Raw genomic sequence first — 22061 nt, 5'->3', positions numbered from 1 at the left:
GTTCTCTTATGTGTGAGAAATGAGTAAGCCAAGAGATCAGAACTCTCCTACAGTGCCACTAAGCAGGAGTAACTCTGAAACCCAGTGGTGACATGATGAAAAATTTCAACTCTTTCACCTTCTTTGAAGACTGAAGGACTTCACATTTAGAAACTACAGATCATGTTTGTCATCTATGCTCTTTTGTACATGGCAAAAAGGTGAGAAACCTATCCTGACCTTTCAGTGACAGATTTGTTTCAAGATAGTCTTTACTGAAGGGCCTTGAAAGACCAAAGATTTCCCTGCACTTCTAGGTAAATTTAAGTTTTGAGGCAGGATTGATGCAGGGAAATGCAGTTAGGAGGAACTGGTTTGGTTTAATCTTAGGGAGTGCTGTCATTGCTTCTCCTGAAAATTTGTGCCCGAGACACCTTCCGTGAGAGCAAGCACCTGCCAGGAAGGGATGGTTGGAAGAAAAGACCTTTCCATCCTTCTGGTATTTATTACAACTGAGGACCGCCGAGGATGGGCGGGATGGCCGCCCAGGAGGGGCGCCGGGGAGCTCCGGGAGCCGCTGGTGCCACTCCGGTGTGCGGTGCCAGCCCGGAGCCCCGCGCCCGGCGCCCCGGACCCGCACCCCTCACCCCGCACCCCGGGCCGGCGGGGCCGCCTCCCCCGCCCACAACAAACTTTTCGTCCCAACTTTCCCCTTCCGCCGGGCGGGGAGCGTGGGGGGGCGGCGGGGAGCGCCCTGGGGGTCCGCGGCTCCCGGTTCGCCGTACCGGGTGGGACGGGGATGGTGCGAGGAGGGTACGCGCTCCACCGCTACCCGGCTTTGGGGAAGGGGTTTTACTTTGAGTTTTCTCCCTCCTCTGGCTCCTCCTCTTCTTCCCTCCTCCTCAGGGGGAGGGGAAGGAGGGAGGCTCTTGGGGCAGGAGTAGCTAGAGCAGGGAATTGTTTGGGAGTTCAGTCATCCAAAAGCCGTCTCCCGTATGGAGGGTCTGGCTTCCCGCATCCCGGCGCCTCTTCCCTCCTCCTCCTCCTTCTCCTCCTCCTCCTCCTCCTCCCGCCGCGTCTGAGCTCAGCGCGGCCCCCCATCCCCAGCCTAACCCGCAGAAAAAGCACAACCACTACCCCCAAACCAAGGGCCCCCCCACTTTCCCCTTCCTCCAAAATAGGCTTTTTCCCCCTCTTTTTCTCTCCTTTTTTTTTTTTCTCTGTGTGTGTGTGTGTGTGTGTGTGTGTGTAGTGAATTCCCCGCAGATCCGGCCTGGAAGTTCCCAGCTCCTGGAGTTAAGCCTCTTTGTTGCTTCCCTTCGTTTGGGGCATCTTTGTGTTTCCCCCCGCCTGCTCCACTGGAGACTGCGGTGAGTGAAAGAGAAGGGGGCCCGGGCCTGGTGGCCCTGGCGAGGGGCTGGGAGGACGCACGGTGGTGGCGGGCGATGGGGCGCAGGGCTTTCGCCCCATCCATCTTCAGGCAGCGGCAGAGTTCGGGAAGTTGGTGTGGGGATGTGAGGAAGGGGGTCTGCCTAGGGATGTAGGAGACATGACAGGGGAATAGTGGAGACCCGCTGGTCCCCACCGGGACGGGGCTTGTTTTCGCGCAGGCAGGTGAGATGTGGGGGGCTCGGATGTTTCCTTCCAGCTCTTCCTCCTCGGCGGGTCGGCCAGAACTAATGGTGGGCCCATGGAACGCACACGCTCCGCGGTGCTCCAGGGCTCGCCTGGAACTTCTCCCGCAGCCTGGTCCACGACCTTGCCCCGTCCTCACTGCCGGCTGGGCGAGGAGGGACGGTGAGCAGTGGAGAGAGGGAGAAGCTGTGCAAAATAAGCCGCAGATCCATCCTCCATTGCTCGAACTCTTGTCAAAAGCTGCTGGGAGTTTACAGGCAAGAGCTGTCTCTGGCAGATGCGAAAGCATTTTGGTTTGTGCTCTGTGAAGGGGCTGCTGCTGCTGCAAAGAAAAGCAGGGATGGGTAGTTTGTTAGTAGAACTTTTGTCCTGTTCTGTGACCGTAGAGTTAGTAACCCTGGTGCAAGGATTAGGAGCGATTTGGGTCAGGGGAAGTAATTTTCTGCCTGGCAGTGGGATGTTGTAGAATTTGTGCACGCGTGCTTCCCTGCTTGGACTGCAACTTTGGCAGGTCGTCTGGATGGTGACTGTAAATAGAACATGTGCTGGGGAGAAAGCGGGGTGCTGAATTTGTAGCCATGTCCGAACCAGACTTTTTGAAGTGCTCTGAACATACTAATACTTACTTTGAAAAATAATAATAGACTTTAACCAATACCCCTGGCTGGCAAAAGGTACTTAATACAAATCTATCTTTGGGCATTTCCCCAACTAATTCTGGTATCCCAAGTGTTATTTCACTGGCATTGTGTGAAAGGCAGTTCACGTCTATTAAAGTTGGGCTTTTTTGTCCTTGTTTGTTTTATAGAAACTCTCTTGACCTCTCTGCAGCATTATGTGAGTGGGATGACAGGAATCCATACACACACTCAGCACCCGCATGTAATTCCCAGCATGTCTTAAATGTTTTTCTTGGTGCCCAATTCTCTTAATTTCTACATTGCTACTGTAGTGTCTTTTTGATATGTTCATTTGCAATCTGTCATTAAAGTTTCTTTTCCCATGGGCTAAAAAACTACCATGGAAAATATTAGAAGAATGTGGGCGTTTTGTAAGTAGAATTTTATCTCAGTTTTCTTTTGAAACTAACTGACTCAGTGTGCCTACAATTAAGAGGAGGGTTCCTCCATATTTATGCCTATGTACTTATATGGCAGACACTTCAATTTAATGGGTTGAATATTGACGTTCATGGCTCAGGGAAGGATTTCAGCAGAAACACATCATGGGTTTGCAGTGAAGATTTGTTCTGTTTATTTAAGTGACCTAAAGAAATGAAGGTGAAATAACTTCCCATGCTACTAGGAGTCACGTGGGGATCTCCTGAAGTAAATAGGACAACTAGGAAGAGCTGTGAGCTCCCTGCAGGGTGCGTGATATTCTCACAAGAAATAAATGGAGTTTTTTCCCATGTCCTTTTCTTAATCCTCCCCTTCAGATACCGTTACAGGGACTCATCCTGCATATCCCAAGCAGAAGAGGTCCCAGTAGGTGTTTGCTGTGAGGGTTGAAGTCAGACACAGTGCAGTCCTCCCTGCTTCCTGCTGGGGAATGTGAGGCAGGTTCATCAGAATGGTGCACAGAGGTCCTGTGCAGATGGGAAAGGCAAGTTCATTTTTCTCCCACTCATACACACACACCCCCACAGGACCTTTATTTGAGAGGTAGCACAGTACAAGTAACTACCACACATTTCTTCTCTGCTTGGCACAATGAAGAAGTATTAGAGCTGCATAATTGTGCATGTGTGTGCTCCAAACTAGTGTGTAAGGTGTATGAGTTCTGTGTATCCCTGCAGTCTGGAGAAGGCAGCTTTTCTGTACTTTGTACTGGCATGATACAGAAGCACAGAGCGAGAGGTTCTTTGAGATTGCAAAGTGAAACCCAGTGCCTGGTGTTTGCAGAGGTCTTTCCAGCCTGCAGGGTGTGAGACTCCTTGGCTTGGAGTTTTGCTCCCTTGAAGGACAGGTGAATCATTGCTCAGTCCACTTCACTCCATGAAATTCTTCTATATCCTCAAAACTAGCAGCAGACAGGTCCCTCCAAATCTTCACTACCAAACTGGCAGCCCTGCAATGCCTTCAGGATGCTGATACAGCTCCTGCTGTCTGACTGGGGCCAGCAGAATTGCCTCTTTGGGAGCCAGCTGGAGCCTCCTGCAGAGCAAGAAGCATCTCAGGAGGGGCTATGAAGCAGGCAGCCTGCTGTCCCCACGCTCCACAGTGCTGCAGAGGAGAAACTTCCTTTCCAGAGTTAGGAAATGTTACTCATTTACGGCAGACCTGAATTTTTGTAGTTTCTTGTCATTGTTAGTGAAACACTTGACTGAAACACCACCAGATCTACCTGCCGGTGTTTCCTGGCCTCTTCCTGAACAATTATTGCTGCTTCTACCTGGGCTGTGGGAGGGAACATGGATGACAGGATGGAAGGCACTTCAGTTGGAAGGATGTATTCGGATGTGGAGGTGTTTGAGCTGGGTCTTCAGCCCATGCACATGCCTTGTGTGACCTCACGTTTTCTCCACAGCCCTGTGCCTTACTGTTCCCATGCAGAAAATGGAACTGGACCCTGTGCTGGTGGGTTGAGCACTGGGAGGAGGGGCAGATATTGCTGTCTGTGTTGACTCTTAGTAGCTGACCTGTACCCACCCTCCTGTCTCTCAGAGCAGAACTCAGGTGCACTGGGGGGGACCCTCTCTGTTGTGCTCACCCTCCTAAGGACTGCCACAGGGCTGGAGAGGCACCTCTGTGCCTCCAAAATCGCTCTCTTCCCAGGCAAAGACAGGAAGCACTCCACCTTGTGTGCCTCATGAAGCAGGGGAGCAGTGACAGGGAAGAGTGTATTGGGAACCATGCTTTTTGTTTTAGCCCAGGTTGGCCTGCAGGTGGATTTTCAGAGACTTGGGCTCAGCTGGGCTCAGTTTAGTCACTCAGCCTGCATGATGTTACAACAGCAGTAGGCCAAGGTAACTCCAGGTTAACAAAAGTTCCTTTGGTAGTAAATAGTGGTGGGTTGTTCATTTTAATATCCAATGCTGAGTGCCTCAGAGACATGAGGCACAATTCCCTTGGACTTCTTTAATGGGCAGAGGTGACTTTGATATATTACTGCTGGTGTGTTACAGACCAAGGCTTGCAAATTTCTTGGTTTAAACCGTTACCTCCCAGGCTAAAAATTTGCAGTGTGAATTCTGCAGTTAGGCTGGGATATCCCATAAGGAAAAAGTTCTCTTGCTAAATCTTTGGAGACTTCCTGTTTCTGGTTAGACTGAAAACCTCCCGAGGGAAAAAACCTGCTGCTGTGTATTTTGGTGCTCCTGTGGTCAGTCTCAGTTTAAGAGGCTGTTATGTATTCCAGTTCCTAGGCCACAAGAACAGTTTAAGGTGAATAATGACTAAATGAATTGCAGGTCCTTAGGTAGAATGGGGGTGAATATCATCTTTCAGGTTTCTAAATGTACTTTGGGTAATTGTTCAACAAAGGTATTGCAAGCATCTTTGTCTGTTTCTTGATACTGGGTTTAGTTCCTCTTGGCTCCAAATCATACAGCATCATGTCTGCTGCTTCATTGGCTGAACATAGTGCTTGAGGCCAGTTTTCTGGAGGGAATGCTTGCAGAATGGGAAGCTTTCAAAATTTGCTTTGTATGCATATTTGTGCATAAGTCTTCTAAAATCTCTCCACAGGAGCATGTGCTCCAGCAACACAGCTGTTTGAGTATCCATGGGAAGCTAAGACAAAAGGAGTATGGAGCAGTAGAAGCAAGTTGGCTGAAAAGCTCAGAAAGATATTTATTGCAGGGAAAAGAAACCACTTGGTGCTTACACAGTCCCAGAGCTGCTGCAGGCAGTGCAGAGCTTTCTGCTTAAACAGGGAGCAACAGATCCCTGCCCTGAGGATGTTACATGCTCCTTTTATTAAAATGGCCTCTCTTCCCTGCAAAAGGACAAATGGGACGGGAGGCTCAGCTCTGCCTGATGGAGTTGGTAGCAGAGCACCTGGACTGGGTGCCTGTGAGGGCCTCTGAGGGCTGCCATTGTGTGTTGTAGGAGCTTTTGAGTAAGAGGCAGTGCCAATTTATTTTGGCTCTAGTGGCATTGATGGAGAGAGATGTGCGTCAGGGAGCGTGTGGGACGTGCTTGAGCTTCTTTGCCCTCCTTGTGGGCAGTGTGCCAGCACAGAGGTGAGAGCCAAACTTTATCCTTGCTTTCTGCTCAGCTGCTCTTGAGCTGTGTCCAGTCATCTTCCGTGAGCAGCCATTAGATGTGAGGATGGCAACTGCGCCTTGTGCCTGTGCAGAGTGTTGGAGGATTGCTGGGCAAAGTCCAAACCACACCACAGAGTGTTACTCCTATGGAAACCTACCGTTGTCAGGTTCGCAGAGGTTTTGGGCTGTGGTGTCTCTGTATTTGTGTGTGAAAGCCAGATGGTGTTTTGGAAAGAGGTTATTTTTCATTAACTTCTGTGCCTGGCATAGGCAGTGAATCTTTCACCCCGAGTCCTGCAGTGGCAGTGCTGTTTTGGCTCTCTCAGGTCCACTCTGGCAAAGAGATTAGCCAGCAGGTTGTACTTTTATGCACAGCCATAGACCCAGGGCCCTGCCAAATGCGAGGATGTGTTCACTGGTTGTAATGTCAGCGAGTCTGAACAAGCTTTTATATCTGAAGACTGTGCATCAGGCCCTTCTGCTGCTCCTTAAATCACAAGTGCAGGGGAAAAGGGTGTAAAGATCCCTGTCAGAACTGTGTCGTCAGCTTTCGAATACCAGAATGAGGTTACTTTTTATTTTTCTTTTAGTTGACAAAAGGACAGGTTAGACAGAGCCCTGTGAATTAATGTGTTGAGTTTAGTGTGGTTTAGAAAGCCTGTGGTAATACGAACATATTGAAGTAGCCTTTGAGAAATATACTGCAAATATGGATACATTGGCCTGGAATACAGCATTTATTTCTAAAATTCAGCTTCTTCTGATAATGTCACTATAATTTATCCTGGTACTTTTAGGGAGAGCAGCCACCTTGCTTAGTGATGCCAGTGTTTCAGGGTGCAAGCCTGGGATGTGAGGGCAGCTGCATTTGATTCTCTACACCACAGATTTCCCCCCAGGCTGGGGCAAGCTGCTCTTTGCCTCAGTGCTCCACCTGCAAAGCTAAGTGGGACTTCCCTGCCTCCTTGTGGTGTTGAGGATAGCTCTGCTGGAGATCAGGAGAGACCATAGAGTTGCTGGCCCTCAAAAAACCTCTTGGATAAGGACCACAGTTGGTTTCAGCAAAGAGCCTCCTGCAGCACTGACAGCCCAGTGGGAGGCTCCTGTGGTTGCCTCTGGGGACGTGTTCCCCTGCTCGCTGGGTGGATGTGGGCTCTGTAGGGGCTGCAGGATGCTTTTGGTTTGGAGGGCAGGCTGGATGTGCAGCTATAGCAAAGGCCCCCTCTGAGCGTGACCCTTGGGGAGCCTCGCGTAGGTAGCAGCAGTGCAGCTGCAGCGAACTTCTGGCTCCAGCCAGTGGTGGTACAGAGAGGCCATTGTAATCCTCTGTGCTGTACAGTGTACATCTCAACAGGCAAAGTGGCTCCAGGGTTGGTTGTTTCCCCCCACCTCCCCCTTCTCCATCCCTTCAAATCTACTTTATGAAGTTCCTCCCCTTAAATTGAAAATTTGGCCTTATCTTCAAAGAAGCCCTTTAGTGCCAAGCTTTTAAAGGTGGGGAGGAGGCAAGAGCAAAAACATCACATCCATTAACAGCCCAGTTGCCAGAGAAAATGTTTTTTAAATCATAATCTGAAACCTTAGTGTTTGGGAGCCAAAGCTGAGATTGAATACAAGTATGGGCCTTGTCCCTAGAGAGTCGCAGCGCTGGGAACATGCTGGCACAAAGACAGACCGTGGAGCGCGGATTCTTGTGCGTGCACGCACACAAATAGACAATTATTTGGAAGCCAATAGTGGCCTGGATGCTGAAGAAATTTAATCTAGTGCCTTCTGCCCCAAGTTGCTCCCTGAGCTGTAGCTGATGTGGAGAGCATTCTCATTACTCCAGTGCTCCTCTGGATGGCAGCCCCCTCTGGAGCAGGAAGATTCCTGCTATTTGTTGGCCATGGGTGGTAAAAAGGACTAGCTGGTCCAGCTTCTTTAGAGCCTGGTGCTGTCAGTGAGAGATTTCTTTGGGGCCCCTGAATGGTGATGGGCATATGATTTTTATGTTTTATTTCCCCAGAAGAAAGCTGCTTGTGTAACAAGCCCAACCAAGCACTGTCAGATTGAAGGGTTAGGTCTGAGTCCCAGTGTCAAGAGATATTCTCAGAAACATGCTGGGTGGGATATTTCAAAAACACCTGGGCTGACTTTGATGATGTGGTGAAGAGCCAATGAGACTTGGGCATTGAGAGACCAGACAGCTCCCCTCCTCACTTTTCAGTACAGGCTCACACTTGGTGGGTGTGCAGGATGGTCCCCCTGTCACCACTGTAACAGCTGCCCACTGTAGTAGATTAGTCCTGACCATCTACTCCTGCATGGAAGTGGACCCTATTTCATAAGTGGCTATCAGGCAGATCTTGGCTTGTGAGCAGTTGAAGTGCAGCTTCTAAGCCAGAGTCATCTGGGCAGAAGGAGAGCAAGATGGCCCAATTACCCAGTTGTAATGGGGTTTGAATCCCATGAGGAGCACCCCATGACTAACTTCTTCTGGGACCTTATGGCATGGCCAGCCAGACCTTGCAGGAGGAGGGCTTGATATCTACTAGCTCTTGAGTACCTGTGGGGACTTCCTTACCCCTCAGCTGGCCAAGCAGGATATCAGGCTTATAGCTTACAGGCATTTCTGGAGGCTTTGTAGAGTGAGACAAGCCTGTGAGAAGCTGGTGCTCAGAGAGCACCTCAGAGAGGCATGCCAGCTGCTTTAGATGTGTCCATCATCACTTCCTCACTCTGACTTTGCCCTTGGGGTGTCTGGGACTGGCCTGAAGGGAAAAGATGTTTGCTTTCCAGCAGATGAAGAGCTGAGCTCCTGGTTCCATGCAGCTTGTGCCTGAACACCTCTGTAATGCTGTAGAGAAAGAGTCCAGGGCCACGCAAGGACTGGTTGCCTTTGAGGACCTTGCTGTTCTGGGTGCCTGAGGTACTGTAAATGTTGCAAGAGTAGTTCAGCTAATGTCACCCCAGCTCCAGATCCTGTCAGAGGTGGCTGCCCAGGCAGCAGAGAGGAAGAAGTCTTGGGGTCATGATCAACTATGCTGGATGACCATGTAGCCCATTAGTTTGATGATGGATGCTGAGAAAGGGAGGTCAGTACCAAGGTACAGAGCTGGAGCTGCTGGAGCCTGGGTGTGTTTGCTGACCCTACTCACCTCTTGGTAGGGAGGTATGGAGCCAGTTTCAGGAAGCCTTAGGGAGGAGTGATCTGGTTTACATGGCTGCAGCAAGACAAGCCAGCCCTGTGTCTTAGGACAGGTACCAGTCCTGCAATACTCCTGCTCCCACTAGAGTTGGCTGTCCTTGCCTGGTATGAAATGTGCTGTGGAAAATAAGAAATACGGGCTGTGGGATCCTGCTGATGGCATCATGAACCCTGTGGTCTTTTGTGGAAGGAAGAGTCTGCTACTTATATCATGTAGCAATTTAAGCTGGAACATAGTTGCTAAATATACAGTTGTCCTGTTTTCCTCCCAATTGCCTGGGCTGCAGATTTGGGGAGAAGGGAATAGGAGCACAAAGAGAACAACATCAAGAGCAAGTGGCAGGCTGTGTTTATCATTGAGGCCTGACCCTATAATCTCCCTGGGGATAGCTTTGGACATCCCTAACCTCTGAGCCACTTGAAAGAACCACCTTTAAAAAAATTTCCCAAACTAGTGACCAAGCAAATGAGTGCAAATTTCCTCAGCCACAAAAATGTGACTATAACCCAGTTTTTGCATAGCTTCAGCACTGGAGATAAGTACAGGTTTCTTGACTCTCTGGATGAAGGCCTGAGAAAGGCCTGCTGTGCCATCTTCCTCCATCACCATATTCCAAAACCTAAATTATTATTTGTATTACAGTTGTGTCTACAAGTTTTAACCAAGGCTGGGACACATCTATGATAGACACCATGTTAACTTGTAGTGAGAGACTGTTCCTACATCCCCATTCAAAACAGTGAAGCAAATGCGGAAGAGGAGATAAAAATAGAGCATGAGAAGGACACGTGTGCCTTGGAGTGACTTGGCAGGTCAGGACTGGAGCTAAGTACAGGTCCCATGTTGCCTGGTACTCAGTCCCATGCTCCATCCTCCACCTTGCCCTGCTCCTCAGAAGAGGTCGAAGTCGAGCATCACTAGATCTTGGTTGAAAGTTGTCTGCCTTGAAGCTGGGAGTTGTCCATAGCAGAGTCTGATCTTCCTCAGCCCTTAGCTCACATCAGTGGCTACATGAGCTCCAGTGAGTGGCTTCCCAGAGGGGCACTTGGCACTGCAGCTGGTGTTGGTAGCATCCTGCTGCTGTGCATGCCTTACATTGGGGTAGGCAGCGGGTCTTGCAGAGCTGGGGAGCTGCAGGGGGAGAGCAAGAGCTTGTGGCTGAAGGGAAAGAAAAGGAGCCAGTTACGTCTTTAATTCTCTCCTGTCAGCCAGTTTTCAGTTGTGGCATCATGCTTTGAAAGATAGCTGGAAGAGGAGAGTGCCAGTGTAATAACAGTGTTTTGCTTGCAGCGTGCAATCTCAAGTAGAACAGTATCATTACATAAATATTTTGTACCTTCTTTCTACAGGGGGTCTGGGACTGTGCTTCTCCTGCTCTGGAGGCATTGCCTTTCAGTGCACAAGCCAAGAATAAACTCTAACAGATGCTGCTAAGGCCAAGTCCATGGCTTGTGTTGTGCCCAGGTGCAAGAGGAGATGTTCAGATCTCCATGGTCAGCAGAGGTACCTTACACTGTAAGGAGGTGCAGGAACAGCAGGGAGGGACAGCAGGGTTAAAGAGAGTTGCTCTTCCTGAGCACGTTGAGCATGTGTCTGGAGACATGCAGGGGTACCTGAATGCTAATCTGACCCCTGCAGGCACAGGCAGCCCAGCAGGGAGCAGCTGTGTGGACACCAATGGCAGGATACGAGCAAAACCTGGCTTGATGCATTAACTGGGAACTATCTGTCAAGGAGGATAGGATTGCTTCAGTGAAACCTGGGCAGGTTCCTTCCCCCATCCTTTCTGGTCTGCCTTGGAACACTGTTCGGGACAGCAAGTGACAGCTCAGATGCATCCTCTTCTGGTATCTATTTGCAAAAAGCTGTAGGCAAACTGTCTTGGGGGGCTGCTCAGGGCCATGCCCTACTGCTGTCTGAGTAACAGCCTAAACTGCAGTCAGAGGCTTTTTGCTCAGAGGAATGCTTTGAAATATATTGGTTTTAATGGCACTGTGTTACCAAGGGCTCTTTGTGTCTTAAGTGAAGAGATGACTTTGCTCTACTCTGCAGGAAGAGGAGCCTATCTGCAGTAGGACTCCTCCATTTTGCAAGTGGTTTGATGTGCTCTCTGCAAGCAAAGTAATTGAATTCGAATTGAGAAGAGATCTCAGATGAGGTATTTGTGCCCTTGCAGTTTCTTGCTGGCTCAGTCAGTGCCTTGGGAGTGGAAGAGTGGTGGGAGACTTCAGACAGCTGCACAGTTACGGCTTTTTCTTCTCTGTCGATCCCAGGTGACTCCCTGTGCATGAAAGACTGTGAAGAGGCCCCAACATAGCTGCTGCCTTCGCTTCTGTCCAGCTGAATTAGACAGGGCATGGGATGGAAAAGGTGTTAAAAAATGGGTTTGTGCCACTCATCCATCCTCATGCTTACTAAGAATAATCTCTTCCTCTCTCCCAGTACACAGCCCCCTTTCAGTTTTGCCTCAGACCTCACAATGAGAACAGGATTGAAGCTGAGGCCTCTAGCATGCCCCTGTTCCCTGCATGTGTGCTGCCTCCCAAAGGATGTGGGTGCCTCTGCCAGGTCCTCGCACCCTCTTTTCTCCCTGTTTTCTGTCTTTAACTTCCCCTCCTCTGCCTGAGGTCCCTGTGCTGCCAGCAGCAGTTGCCGGGGCTGAGAAGGGCTTGTTGGGCCATATCCTGGGTACTCCTGCCCTTACTTGTTTTGGGGAAGGCTGATAAGGAACAACTGGGGGTGCCTCCCCAGGCACCAGTCCACTGCTGCAGAGGTGTTCCCAGCCCTCACCAACCCGAGGCAAGTGCCGAGCACTGGCGTGTCAGAGCGGGTCTGGGGAGCCCTTGCCCGGGCACGGTGGCTGCCTGCAGACACAGGCAGGGCTGCTGCCTCCCCACAGGTTATTCTGGAGAAACACCGGCCTCGAAATGAGATCTGTGTCTCTCCTTCCCTTCTTTCCCCTCAACTGGTGCACTGGGGCTTGAGGCAACATTTTCAAGTCCCCACCAGCATTTCCGATCTCGCAGCGTTCTGCAGGCTGGGAGGGTTTGATGCTGATCTGTCTCCTTACAGGCAGGCAGAGAAGCAGCGGACATGGCGTGTGCTGAGGTGCCAGCATCTGCAAGGGGCATGTAGGAACCAGGCCAAAAAGGCTCAGTGAGCTGTTAATGAGCCACAGATGGTCAGCTTTATCTTGGAGCCTGCCGATTTGGCCTTCTAGAGCTTTCTGCTGAAGAAATATGTGAGTAAAAGTGGGTGGTAGGTAAGAGTTGGGAAGGAAGACCCTAAATTAAAGATCCTTAGACATATATGGGGTCCTCAAGAGATCATCTCTGCTGGAGGCTCATTGTGTTTTTTCTGAAGGTCTCCGTAACTGCTTGTGGGCTGCAAAAAAGAGACTAATTTTCCATGGAAGAATTTTATAGTTGATAGGTAAGAACAAGCAGAGGTTTATCTGTGGCTGTTACATAGGAGGATCTCCAGAGGCTTTGCTGGAGTACCAAGCCCCAAAGGCTGCAGTGGATGTGTTCCCCTCTTGCACAGGGCAGGATGCTCCCAACAGATGTTTGTTATCGGCAAAGTAAAGCAGAGAAACAGAAAAACTTCAGCTGGCAAGAAATGCAAGGGGAAATTATAATTGTTTCCCTGTTGGGCTTGCAGAGAGAATTCTTGAAGCTGCTTTCTGTCCCACTGTAACATTTTATGTTTATATATCTCTTTCATGAGGAACTATTAAATCCTGCAGCATGTTGTGGATGTGACTATATGAGAACAGCTAGTTTTACCCATCCTATGGGAGAGTGTGCCAGCTGCACAACTGGATCTAAAATCATGGAGCAGCATTTTCACAAAACTGAGTGCTTTTCTTCCTAAAAGAGTTCATAGTATTTTCCAAGTTAGTAAGTGGTCAATAATTTCCCTAATGGTAATTCTGAGATTGTATTTCCCTTAGATAGGTGAGTTTTCACAGTTGCTAGAGGGAGGGGAAAGACCTTATTCCTTTCCACTTCTAATGCTGCATTTGTGGTCTGTAGCAAGTGACAGTATTTAATGTAATGTAGAGAGTAGGTACTGCCTGAGCTGATCTACAGATGACTTTGCACTGAACAGTGAAAGGTTTTTTGGGGGGTATTTAGTGCTATGGGACAGTCACAGATTTCCCTTCTCAAAGAAAGCAATTAGAGATAAATGTCCTTGAGTCAGAGGATGGCTTTTGTAGAGCACCTAATACTGGGTTCTTAAAGGAGTCTCTGTAAAATAAAGGAATCTAATACTCCTTATGTTCCTTTACTGGACAGTAATATAGGATTTTTGGAAGATCCAAAGAGTTCTAGATTTTCTTTTTTTCCCCTGGTAGACAAGCAAATGTCAGGGGTTTGCTGTGTCCTCCCAGAACACTGCTGGGTGAGTCTTTGGAGAAGACAATCTGATCTTTTCTGTGAAACATTTGCTAATACCTCTCAAGCAAAGGTGCTTTCTCCATTAAAAAGGCTTTCTAAAATGATAAGGCAATTCACAACACAAAAGCTTCCTAGTCCTTAGAAGAAGAGGTAGACTTCTTCAGTTAGATTATTAGCATTTTAGACTTAGGTTTTAAAAATGTCTTAGGCTGAGCAGAATACGTTGATAGATGGAGAACAGATTAGAATCTCCTGTTCTCACCCCCAAAGCCTAGGAGCTGGTGTCACTGTTTATTCCTGGTCTCTTTACTGCTTACAGTTTTCTCCAAAAATTACTAAATATATAAAACAAGGATTGGGTTTGGGGTTTGAGGTTTCTTTTTTTTTTTCCTTCCCATATTCTAGGCCAGACTCTGACCACAGTCATGTATTTGTTTTTTTTTTTCTCCCTTAATTCCAAATGGAGTCACATAACAATAGCCTGGAAAAAAAGTACTGGAAATGATTTGTTCACGAATTTATTTCCTTTTTTGGGCTACAAGGAGTGGGTTAGCATTTGGGTAAGGAGGCTGGGAGCTCCAAGCCATCTCTTTCAAGGTTGAAGAGGGTTTAAATGGGAACCATCCTGGTAAAATGAGAAGTACTGTGGAAAGGCAGCCTTTCTGGGGCAAGCATTTCTATTGCTCCATGTGCAGAGCCTCATGCTTGGGGCACCTTTTCTCAGCTGAACTTTATTTGCTATTTATGTAACAAGGTCTAAACAGGCTTTGTCTGCCACGGGCGGGCAGGGACTGACTGGAAGAGAAATGCTCCTCCCGTCTTGGGCTTCTTCAGAAGTGGGTGATTGTTTTCTTTCCTTAACAGTCTGCTAATAGGAGGTAGTGGGTGGTGTTGTCTTTCTTATTTATTTTATGTAGGATGTCATGACAGATGGTGATTTTGACTGTTGTCCACAGCTGCAGAAACTGATTGCTTTCTCAACCAAGCTATCAGGTATGATGGAGGCATCAGAGCAGGATGATCTGTGAAGGAGGAAAGCCTATCAGAGACATCAGAGTCCCAGCTGACCGTGTTCTGTCATTTCTGTCCTGAAGAGCAGGAGAAGTATTTTGCAGACAGGGTTAGGAGATACGTTTTCAGTATCAGGATCTTTGGGTCTTGGGAGGTGACACCTCTGATTACAAGGAAAATTAAAAGTCACCAGGTGGGACAGCAATGAATATGTGATTGCTGTGCTGGTCAGGACGGTGGTTGTTAAAATATCAAACAGTACAGGCAGTGAAATCTTGATATTTTACTGATGGTTCAATGTGTTTGGTCCTTATGGGAGAGAAAGCAGAAGCAAGTGGAGCTTATGCATACTGGAGAGGGAGAACATAATCTGATAAAGGCTAGACCAGTCAGTAAAGTTTTCAGATCACAGGAAATTTCCTCGAAGTATTTATTTATTTATGGCTTTGCTGAAAAATTTTCAACCAGCTGTGTTTAAAAATATAACAGTAATGAGATACTTAAAAAAGGAGTTAATCTCTCCCTCTCTTTGACATGCTGCAGAGCACCAGCTGTAGCACAAGCAAGCCCTGGGGAATCCAAGTGGCCTAGCTGTTCAGCCTTCGAGCCAAAGTCACACCTTGGGAAGCCAAACCCCAAGGGAAGCACTGGCCTGTGGCAGGTCATGAGGATGCTGGAGGGTGACCATTTGCTCATCTTCAAGGGGCAGCAGGTTTAACCTGCAGAGCTCTTCAGCTGCCCCAATCTTCTCAGTTCTTATGGACCCCAGCCACTTGTTCTCAGGGCAGCAAGACCCAGTTTTGTCTGAAATATGGGGAGGCCTTGAACTGTCTCTGACACCCCTGATGGGAAAATGCTGGAAGGAGGAGGAGGGGAAACCAAGGGCTTTTGTATTGAGGGAACAAAAAACATGCTCTGTGTGTCCCTGGGTTCAGCTATTACAGACTACAAACCAGACTGGGTTTTTCGTTTTGCTTTTAAATGCTTCTTTAGCCAATGCGATTTTTTAAAATTATTTTTTTGTCTGTCTCTTCAGGAGACAGAGCCAGTCTGGGACTCTTCATTTGGCCCATCCAGCCTATCCACAAAGCATGCACAAGCCATCTTTCCAGGCTCATTTCCTCTAGGATTCCCTGTGGCTTTGCAATGGCCAAACCTTTGTGTTTGATGTCAAAGGTGGAAAGGGCAAGCTAGCTGTGCTGTGTCCTCCAGTCCTGTGCCAGTGGAGCTCAGTGCTGGGTGCAGGAACTCCATGAGAGTAGTGAAAAATGTGTGTGGTGATTGGCAGAAATTGTTTTGAGGAAGCACGTGCCTCCTCCTCTGATGATGGCATGGCACATGGTGGACTGGAAAAGCAAAGCATGTTAGTTTTGGTCCTGGGTGGAGGATTGTGGGGAGAAGTCTTGTCTCCTCTGGGCCCACTGGTTTCAGCTTCAAGATGCATATCACAGCAGAAAAAATCTCCTCTCCCCTGTTTCCTTTTTCCACCGCTGGTAGCTAATCAAGATTTGGTTTTAATGACTTCCCTCTACTCTCTCTGCTTCCTCTCCCCCTGCCCCACACATGCCTTTTTTATATTTTTTTATGCATTTCTTTTTGGCAGAAGTTGAAACACAAGAAGCATTTGGACCAAGATGAAAACAGTGGAGGAGCATGTTGGGCAGTGCAGTGCTTTGTTCTGAGTTCAGGGGGAGACGAGGGGAAGCGAGCGGGGACGGGATGTCATTTCCCAGATGGGGACCCTGCCAAAGATGTTCTTGCTTCAGAAAGCAAGGAGTGATTTTTGAGGCTGTACCATGTTTAACCCTTCGTTGACCCGCTTCTGCCATCCAGGGAAACAGCAAAGGCCTGGACCAGAAGTGGGATGGTGTTGTGTTATGTGGCCCAGGTGATGTGAATGGTCTCAAGCCAAAGTCTGCTGCTGTGACTAAATGCTGTCAACAGTTGGAGGTGCTTGTTCTCCTGTTGGAAACCCTAATGAGTGGATTAGCAATCTGCAGTTGTTTGAGTGAGGGTCCAACACTACTGCAATTGCTATTGGAAAAACAAGATCAGCATGTTCCTTAGAGGTGATAGGACTGCTATGCTATCTCCTGCCCTGCCAGAAGCACCTGGTCAGATTTGGGATGCTGCTGAACTCTGCTTCAGCTCTTCACATTCCAGGGCAGGGAGCACTTTTGCCTTGTGATGCTTGGGAAACACCTTGTCGTGTGACCAAAGGAGCCCTGCACTGCTGGGACCACAGCAGCAGCAAGCCCCAGCCCTAGGTAGTTTGTGGTTGTGCTGGGGACCACTGGCTGGTCATAGCACTGGTTCCTTCTCTCTGTTTTGAGCCAGCCTCCCATGTGAGAAAATTGTAAGTTTGGAGGATATGGGGGGTGTAAAACCTCTATAGGCATGTATTTACTGCCATATTTGTAGCTCCTTGGGCCTTAAATATTGCATTGTGTGTAGGCTGCTGTTGCACAGTAGGAAATGGAGGGTGAGGATACAGGAGGGGAGCAGAGAAGGAAAAGTTAAAGCAACTCTGCCTCTTCATTACTATTTCTTCCAGGTTATAAATACTTGGAGCACTTATGTCAGGACTCTAGAGGAGCTCATTTATCTCCTGATGAAAAAACCTCAAGGGTTTTTGTCTATGGTACTGGACTGTTTCTTGGTATGGAGGTTTGGCCTTTTAAATCTGGATGGGGTTCTCCTGTGGAAGGCCGCCCTCTTTCCTCAGAGTTGGAGTAGACCAATGCTGTATGCATAAAATGCATCAAGTCCCTTTTTGTCAACTCAGACAGAGTCACTATTCAGCACAACTAAAACTGCAAGCCTCTTCTTCATTAGGACCAGCAACCTCTCTGGCCCTTTGATCTCTCACAGTCTTTTTTCTCTAGCTAGGAGGATGACAGCTTTCCTAATCCCCCCATGAATCTCCTGAACATAAACACAGTCTAGGTACAAAGGTGTCAGTAATTTTGGGCTGCAGAACCACAAGCTTCCTCTTCCCATCACCTTTGGCTGCGGCATGAGAGTTTTGGATTGCTTGTGCAGAATGCAGCTGGCTGCAAACACATCAAGGGATGGTTATACCAACATTACTGTGGGTGCATCCATGGCCGGTGACTAACAGAGAAGGGATGCATCCAGTGCTGGCCTTGAAACATGCCCTGTATCTCTCACACTTCTTTTAGACAGCCAAGAGAGGTCTGATCTATAGGAAATGAGTATAATGCCACTCTGGTATCCTCTGTTGGGATGAGGCGTGGAAGAACAGGGGCGTGTGGACAAAAGATGCATGTGTAGGATTGCCTGTGATGGGTTTCAGCTTTATTTTTGACATGTGCAATCTTGATTGCTTTCCCATGGAGGTCAGCAGACCTTGTTGGAAATTCCATGTGCATGTCTTACTGCACAGCATGTCTAAACTTGCATATTTTTAATCCATTTTCTTGGATCCTTTAAGTCATCCAGGTACCCTTTCCAGCAGTCTTGTGAACCAGGGGAGGGAAGCACTGACCGATGAATAGGGACCTGGGTGGGAAGCAGAGAGCAGCGTTTCCCCTCACTTGCCCAGTGCCACTGAGCACCCTTGGCTTCAGGGCTGGGATCAGCTGGCTTGCCCTCAGGTCTTTGGCCCTGGTCTCTGCCTCCTCATAAGCACAGTAAATACCACCGCAGGGTTCTAGGTAAAGTGGGACTAAAATGCGTGGTACCAATAGCTGTTGGGTGTTGCTCATTATCTTGGAGGACTCTTTTCCACCTGGACTTTGGCTTTATTTCACTTGCCCAGGTGATTGCATGTGTGTGGTGCAGGAAGGTGTCCACTGAACCCACACAGACTGCTGTACCCACAGCTGCCCAGGTCTGCAAATCTTATCCTGGATGAAAACATTTTGAAGGTGTGAATTGCTCATTGTTTGTCTATCCTGGTGGTGGGTCTTCCTGAAGTAGTTCATCCTTTTGGCTGCACTAGTGCCTGCTGATGGGCTCAGCTGGCCTGTGACTGCTGATCATGGGGTATTTGCAAATGGTGCCACACTGGCTCTGCTACTTCTCCTTCTCTGTTTACTAAGTTCTTGGCAGCTGGATGTTTGAATATTTGCTTGACAAACACTTTCCCTGCAGTCTCTGATTACAGAAAGTTTAGTCTGACAAACCCCAATGAATTATCCTGTTCTCTGTTGTCAATGGTATCTCGCAGTCTCCCTTAACCACAGTATTTTGTGTGGTGCAAACTCGTATTTTCCCCTTGTTGCAATCAGCATGCCCCTCCCTGCTCTGTTCAGTTACCGAGGCAGTATCCCCAAGATGCTGACATCTGTATTTTACTAATCCAAAAATCCTGGGGCTACCAGGAAGCAGTATGGATAATAACACTGCATACCTGTCTAGCACCTTTCATCTGAGAATCTGAAATTGTCTGACTCACATTCATCTCGTTACTGCTTGTACCAGCTGGAGTTTGCTGTTCCAGTTTTTGCAGCCTGGAAAGCTGAGACACAGGGTAAGGGTATGTTTTGTCCGATAGAGGAGGCAATTCCAGAAATGTGGCATCATAACCTCCAAGACTATGAGTTTCTATCCCTCTCTGTCTTGCTAATTTGCCTCTGAAAGGGAAAGAGATCAGTGGGATGGTTGGTTTTGAGCAATGCTTTTTTGCAGGGATCCATGGCTTTATTTAGTGTCTCAGTAAATTCCACCCAAGAACAAAAAAGCAATTGCAGAATTTCTCCAAGGTAAGTTACCTTCCTTGGCTGTGGTCAGGGGTCCATAATGTAGTTCTCAGGAAGAAAACTATCCAAATATTGTCTCTTGTTGTCAGTTTGGTGGTTTGGAGCGATGCTGAGGGACAAGTGTTCATGGTTGGCCTGGATGGGTAAAGTTCTTACTGTGTTTCAGGGGTGGTAATGAGACTTGTGAAAACATGTCTGCAGGTGTCTGGGTGGTCAGGCTGGGCTGTTAATCCATCCAGCTGCTGGCCTGTTTTGGACAGGGTCCAAGACCAGGTAGGACACTGCTGCTTTTCTTACAGCCTCCAAACACAGCTGAGGACCTTCCAAGCAGACCTGGGCTGGTTTATGGTTTTGGGTGGAAACCACAAACAAACCACGTCAAATTGCTGGATTCTGCCCCAAACCAGGCAGAGTGCATAGGCTTCTATTTCATTTTGCTTGGAGATGACTGGAAGAGGTGGGAGAGGGAGGAAAACCTGCATGGATCCAGTGTTGATGTAAGGCTGTAGGTGATCCATTCCTAAAGCCTTCAAGTGCCAATTCCCATGGCTAGACCAGACTGATGAGGGAAGAATAATAAATAATACCCGAGCTGACATCTCCTGGGAGCTTGGGTTTAAGAGGAGGGATATTTTGTCTGAAACCCTTCCAGAAAGGGACAGTTGGGAGGGGGATTAGTGTAAATGTGGGCCTTCAACATATGTAATCTCAGCTGAGGTGATGGGGCAGTTGGGTCAGGGTTTCCTGTGCTGTGGGGCCCTGAAGCATAGTGTTCACAGGAAATAAGAAACCCTAAGAAAGGGGGAGAATTGCATGCCCCGGGGTGTAAAAGTGCATTTATTTTTCACGTGCTGCATCAGAACACGCTAATTTTTGCCTGGGAGGGAGGGCAAGTGGATGCAAAAACAGTCCAGTTCGCAAGGAAAGGGGTGGGGAAGTTCGATGCCAGATAGCTCAGAAAAGGTGGCTGTAGGACTGTCCCCCCCTCCACTTTGGCGCAGGGCACGAGATGGGCGCCCAGCCGTGCAGACCCTCCAGCGGGCATGTGCCGCGGCTTTGTAAGGGAGTCACGCTCTCCCCTTGAGCCCAGGGCACCCCTGGCTCCCCACTCTATCCCCCTTCTCACATTCCCTCTTCTCCCATGTGCTTTTATTCATTTTGCAAACAGTGTATGCCAAATCCGACTTCACAGCTGGCTCTGCTCCACGTGTTTGTTTTCTATGCCTGCGCGGCGCTCGCCAGCTCTGCTTGCGCCACGGCTCAGAGGTGGAGGCGGCGGGGGGAGAGCAGGGCTGGTGGGGAGGGAAACGGGAGCAGGCTGCTGCCTGCCAAGCCCTTATTTGTTTAAAGCTTAAGCCTGTTTGAGAGAGCCTTTTTGGAGTGAGGGGTAAGTGGCAGGGGTGGGATGCGGGGGAATGGAGAAAGTAAACTGTGCGTCAAGGAAAGCAAACTTTACAGCTGGAATTGCTGCTGATGCTTGTTGTGTGAAAGGCCTGGGGAGGGGCCTTTGCCTCTGTGCTCGGGCTTTTAGCGTGGGTGCGACTGTGAATGGGCAGAGGTGAGAAGCGGGGAGCCAGTGGCCGGTCTGTGCTGTGCCCGTCATCACGGGCGCTGCTGCTTGAGGAGCACTGGCTGTGGCACTTGGCAGCGTGTCCTAAGAGCTGGCTGGGGCGCAGGCAGGTGAGTCTCCCTTGCCAGGCTCTGAGGCAGCAGCATTTTGCCATCCTTTTGTTGTGGAGCATCCCCTTGTTGACAGAGAAACGATATGCCGGCCCTGCCCATCTGTCTGTGCAGGGCTACGTGAGGTCTTGCTTCTTCCCCTGCCATGTTTGGCTGACTGTCCTCAACAGGACCATCATTCTTGGAAAGGCGTGTTTATTGTTGTGATGGTAAATGGGGCAAATCACATGCAAACACAATCTTTAAAAAAGCCTAAACAATGCAACCTTCTCCTGTTTCATCTCTGGGAAGAGGGGAGATCTGTCACCCATCCTGAGACCCCACTGCAAGTGTCTCGCCCAAGATTTTTCACCTCGGGGTGGGCCCTGTGGGGCTTTGGAGCAGTGTGGCAGCTGCTGATCATGGCACAATGAGGGCTCTGGCTCAGCCCATCTGGGTTCTGGCACTGGGTGCTAGTCCCCACACCCCACCTTAGGCATTTGGCACCAGAGTATTTTCTATGGACAGTCATTTCTGTCCCTTTGTTTTGCTAGCCTTGAGCTTCCTCTTGTGTTTTTTGGAGTAGTGACATGTCTTCCAGGGGAAATTTGTCCCAGCAGAGAGTTCTACAGGCTTTTGACCTGCTCCCATAACGAAAATGATTATTGTTAGTGAAAAGCAATTTAGTGACAGCTATGGAGAGTAAAAACTCCCATTTATTCCCAAATTTATGAAAGAAAAAAGATCCCCAACTTTTAAATATCATCTTCAAAGGACAAGAAAAATGGGCTTGTGCTCTTTTGCATCCCAGCAACAAGTCATTTGTGAAAAGAGTGCAAACTAGAAGGCAGTTTCTCTTTATGGTGGTGATGGGGATGTCTCGAAAGCCAGCCATCTGGGGATTAAACTTTGTATTGACGTTACTGGCAAGTACTTTGTCCTGTCTCTTTTGTGTGCTCTTCTGGATTTTGATGTCAACTGTGTTAAACTAGCCTTGTGCTTGTTAATGCAGTTTCTGGGCCCGCTCCCATTGAAGTCATGGCAAAGATCAGGCTGATTTTGGTGCCAGTAGAATCAAGTCCTCTGTTATAATCCAGAGCTTGTGTTGTTTTAGCAGGTATTTCTGCTGTGCCACTGGCTTATGTTTATGATAAGCTTGGTTGGTTTTTTACTGCAACAGTGGTAGGCACCCTTGCTCTTCAAGTACACACTGGAAGAAGGTTCAGAGCCTAAGAAAGCTACCTGAATCTTT

At 48.6% G+C, this 22061-nt stretch overlaps 1 protein-coding gene across 6 annotated transcripts in view; it reads left to right on the top strand.

Moving 5' to 3' along the window:
* The first annotated feature begins 903 nt into the window (after positions 1 to 903).
* The window catches only part of BOC (BOC cell adhesion associated, oncogene regulated), a 54945-nt gene continuing 33787 nt past the window's right edge, over positions 904 to 22061 (top strand). For 2 of the 6 annotated variants that reach the window (XM_019283798.3, XM_019283794.3), the window contains exon 1: positions 904 to 1349. The gene's annotated coding sequence lies outside the window, so the exon portion shown is untranslated. The other 4 variants (XM_019283796.3, XM_019283795.3, XM_019283797.3 and 1 more) reach the window with 4 other exon arrangements.

Source organism: Corvus cornix, chromosome 1 (assembly GCF_000738735.6).
Source record: "Corvus cornix cornix isolate S_Up_H32 chromosome 1, ASM73873v5, whole genome shotgun sequence".
In the NCBI taxonomy this organism is placed as follows: Eukaryota; Metazoa; Chordata; class Aves; order Passeriformes; family Corvidae; genus Corvus; species Corvus cornix.
This window is presented reverse-complemented; position numbering and strand designations above follow the sequence as displayed.